This window comes from Otolemur garnettii, unplaced genomic scaffold, assembly GCF_000181295.1.
Source record: "Otolemur garnettii isolate 467f Iridium unplaced genomic scaffold, OtoGar3 scaffold00011, whole genome shotgun sequence".
Classification (NCBI taxonomy): Eukaryota; Metazoa; Chordata; class Mammalia; order Primates; family Galagidae; genus Otolemur; species Otolemur garnettii.
In genome coordinates, this window is record NW_003852406.1 from 24,909,151 (window position 1) to 24,914,954 (window position 5,804).

The 5,804-nt window shown below is 43.3% G+C and overlaps 1 long non-coding RNA gene across 1 annotated transcript; it reads right to left on the minus strand.

The window, feature by feature from the left end:
* Window positions 1-638: 638 nt before the first annotated feature.
* Window positions 639-3,335, minus strand: LOC111723383. The gene is made up of 2 exons (XR_002771940.1): window positions 3,239-3,335; window positions 639-1,044 (listed from the first exon to the last, which is right to left on the minus strand). It is a non-coding gene; the product is annotated as an uncharacterized LOC111723383 (long non-coding RNA).
* Window positions 3,336-5,804: the final 2,469 nt, after the last annotated feature.

A 5,804-nucleotide genomic window follows, 5' to 3' on the forward strand; every position in this document is an offset into this window, starting at 1 on the left:
ATATGTATGTTATACATCCATATAAATTTTGGCAAGGAGGCCTCATATGCTCCACAGTTAGAGTACCTATCTACTCAACCAAGATTGGAAACCTAGAAGATGAAAAAAAGAGGTATTTTTGTTTTTATATATGTATTCATAGCATTTTTTTTTTTTTGTGGCAAAAGATACTATAAGCAATGTCAAAAGACAAGCAGCAGATTTGGAAAAAATATTTGTCATGCAGATGACAGACAAATGTTGATAGCTGTAACATCCAAAGAGTTCTTATAAATTGATATAAAGAGACAACCCAATTGAGAAATAGGCAAAATGAGATGAGTAGGGAATTCAAAGAAAAAAAATCCAACCAATGGAAAGAGGCTTGAATTCGTTAGAATTCAGTCTGAATGCAAATTAAAATAATAAGATACTCATTTACACCCTTCAGCCTGGCAAAATTAAAAGGAGCCTCCCCCCGATTGCACATGGAGGGGGAAGCATGCTCGCAATCATAGCTGGTGGAGATGTCAATTATTACAGCCTGTTTGGGAAATCAATCTAGAAAAATACATTAAAATTAAAAATACGTATGCCCTTTGACCTAATGATCCCACTCCTGGGAATTTCTTCCAGAGAAATTAAAGGATCCACCTAAGGGCCCCTGTAAGAGGGTGTTTATTGCATCATTGATTGTAGAGGTGCATTTGTGATGTGCGTGTGCGTGCGTGCACACACACACACACAGAGCATTTGTGATGTGCACGCGCGTGCACACACACACACACACACAGGAAACAAAGCTAATGCCTCTCAGCAGGGAAAGGGTATAAATGGTGCTGCTTTCTCTTAGGGCTCACAGTCCACTGGCCTGGGGTGAACGTCCATTTCTTCAGTCCACAAGAAGCCTTTACCTCTGGCAGAGGGGACAGCTGTGGGTGATGGGAAGTCTTCTTCCTCCTGGCCTTACCATGTGGTGTTGATTGCAGAGCAGGATTTGAAGGACAGACCACGCAGGATGCGGGCATTTCCACATGCTCTCTTGGCAGGACTTGGATTCTCCATCTTTCCAGAATCAAAGAAAGAACACAAAGAAGGATCACAGAGGTGGCTCTTACAGACATCCACTGCCCTTTCACTTACAGAGGCCTTGCTATACTAAAACCAGGCAAACATCTCTACTAACCGAAGATAAATGAAATGTAAAATCAATTGCCAATAATGATTTCTAAAAACAGTGTTATCCTTCTGAAGTTTGTGTTCATCACATCTCCATCTACTTGAAGCTTTCTCTCCTAAGTGAATTAAAATGTAGAGTCAAAAAATAAATAAATAAAATATAGCGTCAACTCCCTCACATCTGTTAGCAGTTGGGCAGCCCTGGCCCAACTTAGGAAGGTAGCCAGTCCCAAGCAGACCTCTAATAGGAGGTGGAAGCCACATAACATATGTGTAAATATTTAAAATTATAAGCTGAGCCAATAAACTATTAGAGAAAAATGTTCTATCCTTCTACCTTGAAAAATATACTCTCATAAGATCAAAAATTTTTAAAAGTATAATGCTATGTTTTTAATATAAATGAAAATTGGCACAATAGTAAAGACAAATTTAATTACTTTTGCACATATTTGGATATTCTGTTGGTGGGCTGGTGATGTTTTGACAAGTAATAAAATCAAGTTACATAATTCATATATTGTTATATATCTTTTTGCCTTTCTTTTTGTAAAATTACTTGTGTTGATAAAATAAAGATTTTTGCACAATTTATGTTCTATTGATGATAATCCCAAGTTAGGCTAGCTTTTTTGAGTTGTCATTCTTAGTTTTAAAAAATAATTTCTATTTGGACAAAGTTTCAGTAATGAGTAGAATTGCTTGTAAAATCTTAAAACAATATTTAAATTTGGAAATGAATCACAAATTTTACATAGACTGTGCAAATATTTTAAGTGGAGTTGCTTAAGAAAGACCATCATTGGCTCGGCGCCTGTGGCTCAAGTGGCTAAGGCGCCAGCCACATACACCTAAGGTGGCGGGTTCGAATCCAGCCTGGACCTGCCAAACAACAATGATGGCTGCAACCAAAAAATAGCCGGGCGTTGTGGCGGGTGCCTGTGGTCCCAGCTACTTGGGAGGCAGAGGCAGGAGACTCGCTTGAGCCCAGCTACTTGGGGGGTCTGAGGCAAGAGAATCGCTTAAGTCCAAGAGTTTGAGGTTGTTGTGAGCTGTGACACCACATCACTCTACCTAGGGTGACATAGTGAGACTGTCTCAAAAAAAGAAAGAAAGAAAGAAAGAAAAAAAACTATCATTATTGCAGAAAATATCACAAAAAGTCTTTTACTTATTTTTTTGAGACAGAGTTTCATTCTGTGGCCCTGGCTAGAGTACAATTGGCTTTATCACAGCTTACAGCAACCTCAGACTCCTGGGTTCAAGGGCTTCTCCTGCCTCAGCCTGCCAAGTAGCTGGGACTACAGGCACCTGCCAAAATGCCCGGCTAGTTTTTCTATTTTTAGTAGAGATGGAGTTCCTACAGCAATGGTTCTCAACCTTCCTAATGCCAGGACCCTTTAATACAGTTCCTCATGTTGTGGTGACTCCTCAACCATAAAATTATTCTCATTGCTACTTCATAACTGTAATTTTTCTACTATTATGAATTGTAATGTAAATACCTGATATGCAGGATGTATTTAGACGACCCCTGGGAAAGGGTCGTTCAACCGCCAAAGGGATCATGACCCACAGGTTGAGAACTGCTGCTCTATAGCCTCTTTTGCTCAGGTTGGACTTGAACTCCTGACCTCAAGTGACCCTTCCCCCTCAGCCTCTCAGAGTGCTAGGATCACAGGTGTGATCCACCACACTCAGCCCATTACAAAATGTTTTCATTTTATGATAGAATTTTTACCTCATATATTATAATTTTCACTATCTCTTAAAGTAGCAGTAGATTCAGGCAGCAAAGAATTAACTTCATACATGTTACATCTATACCTATATCTATACAGATTTAAAGGTAAGGTAAAGTGTTTATATAGTGAAAAGAATTCCTTTGCCACCAAGCAGCTGCCAACGCCACACTAATTCCTGAGTACCTTCTGAACCACCAACTAGAGCACAAAGAGAAGCATGAAAATGGCCATGTGGCCCTACTGGGAAATGGTGTTTCACTGCGCACGAAATAACTGCATTCTCATTATCTGAGATAAAGGATTTGAGAAGTTAATTAATTTGTCTTTTTTCTTACCTAAGTGCTTCCACCACTCAAATCCTCCCTATGTCCTGGGCTCTGAAGCAGTGTCAGTCTCCATTGTTGCTGGAAGCCAAACCCAGAAACCTTTGTAATATTCAGACCGAGTTGTTTTCTGTGTTGAGGACACAGGGCAAAATGCAAGGGGCAGTGTTTCCCGAACACCTGACCAGTGTTGTTACTGGAACCGATGTCCTGGCTGCTGGCTTCACGATGCCAGGGTTGAGCCCCAGATCCCATGTGCTCCATTTCCAATTTCTTGGGTGTTTGTGATATGTGGGACCCTTTCAAACAGGGCATCTCAAACTTTCTATGGTGGAGGACAAGTTTTAAAGTTTCCAATCTAGGGCAAGTCAATCCTTTTGTTTAAAAAAAATCCAATAGAAATAAATCAGTAGAAAAATGAAAGTAAAACCAAAAATAAAAAGAAAAAAGAAAACTGAAGGTAAAAAAATCAATACAAAATACAAGACACCTCTCCCCTTTTTGAGACAAAGTCTCTTTTTTTTTTTTTTTTTTTTTTTTGAGACAGAGCCTCAAGCTGTCCCCCTGGGTAGAGTGCCGTGGCATTACAGCTCACAGCAACCTCCAACTCCTGGGCTCAAGCGAGTCTCTTGCCTCCGCCTCCCAAGTAGCTGGGACCACAGGTGCCCGCCACAACGCCTGGCTATTTTTTGGTTGCAGCCGTCATTGTTGTTTGGCGGGTCCGGGCTGGGGATTCGAACCCGCCACCTTAGGTGTACGTGGCTGGCGCCTTAGCCAGTTGAGCTATAGGCGCTGAGCCGAGACAAAGTCTCTTTCACTCTGTTGCCCCAGTCTAGAGTGTGGTATCTATCAGCAACCTCAAACTCCTGGGCTCAAGTGATCCTCTTGCCTCAGCCTCCCGAGTAGCTGGGACTACAGGCACCTGTCTTGATGCTCAGCTATTTTTAATAAAGATAGGATCTTGTTCTTGCTCAGGCTGGTCTTGAACTCCTGAGCTCAAGCAATCTACCTGCCTTGGCCTCCCAGAATGTTAGGATCACAGGCGTGAGCCTCCACATCGGCCAGGCCCCAAATTTTAAAGATTCAGGGATATAACATTACATTCAGTTTCTATTAGTAATTCATCAAGAACCAGTAACAGACCATGTGTGGGCTGGCACTGGTCCCTAGACCACAATTCACAGAACGCTGCTCTGAGTCACCAGATCCAGGGTAGGAGCCCTGTTGCTTCAGTAACCACCAGGCTGAATCCTGCCCCACAGCCTTCTTCAATCTCTCTGTTCAAGCACATTCCCCTGTGTCATGAGGCTCTCATTTCAGGCCAAGTCTTCTATAGCTCACTGTCCTGGGCAGGTGCACATCCCCAAGGCCCCACAGTCTATCTCTACCAGCCTCACAGCCCCTGCTTCTCCCTGGGCAGCCCCGCATTGGTGTCCAATGAGAGACTGTGAACACCATGCCTGGAGAGGAGTCTTCTGAGCCTGTGGTCATTCTCAGAATGCAGTGGTGGCTTGGACCTGACTAGGCCCTCTCTTAGTTCTGGCTGTCAGCACCAGAGACTGTAGGGAGAGGGGAGAAGGCTCCTTTCCACCTTGAGCTTGGGGAATGTGCTACCTCTCTGGCAAGGCCACCTGCAGAGGCCGGGTACATCCCTGGAGTGAAGACTAAACCATTTACCTGTCCTTATTCCCAGGGACTGATGCTGAACCTGGAGATGAATGTCTCCATTGTTGTCCCTGGAGGAGTCAGGACCCTTCACCTGGACAAATGGTTATGTACAGTAGGAGATGTTTGAATGTGAGGTGTTTATGGTGATCAGACCAGAGAGCCCACAGTCAGGCCCCAGAGAGGCAGCTGGTGAAAGGCCACGTAGAGCTGATGCCTCCCTGTGGTGGGGGCCAAACAGGAGGTAGATAGATTCCCAGAAGACCCTGAGCTTTCTCAGCAGAGATAGAAACTTCCACCCTCACCCTGCTGGGGGGTCAACAGCAATCGCAGAGTTTACCATGTGCCCCCAGGAAGTACTACATGGGGTACATCCATGTTTCTAAAATCATGCACATTTTTTTTGTCATCCACATTTTTATGTCCCAATTAAAATTCCCTGCCTTTATCATTTCACTGACGTTTTTGTAGTAGACATAGCTTTATTCATCACCAACTACTACCAAATCATTTAAGCTGTCACCTTTAACATTTTAAAATTACAGAAGGCACTCACAAGTATACAATGTAGAAGTCTGCCTTCATCATCTCCATCCTGTGCTCCTCAAGCCCACTTCCCAAAAGTTAATAACTTTTTTTTTTTTGAGACAGAGCCTCACTATGTCACCCTCAGTAGAGTGCTGTGGCATCACAGCTCACAGCAACCTCCAACTCCTGGGCTTAAGTGATTCTCTTGCCTCACTCTCCTGAGTAGCTGGGACTATAGGTGCCCACCACCACACCTGGCTATTTTTTTGTTATAGTTGTCATTGTGGTTTAGCTGATCCAGGCTGGATTCCAACCTGCCACCCTAAGTGTATGTGGCTGGTGCCATAACTGCTGTGCTACAGGTGCCAAGCTGAGTTAAGAACTT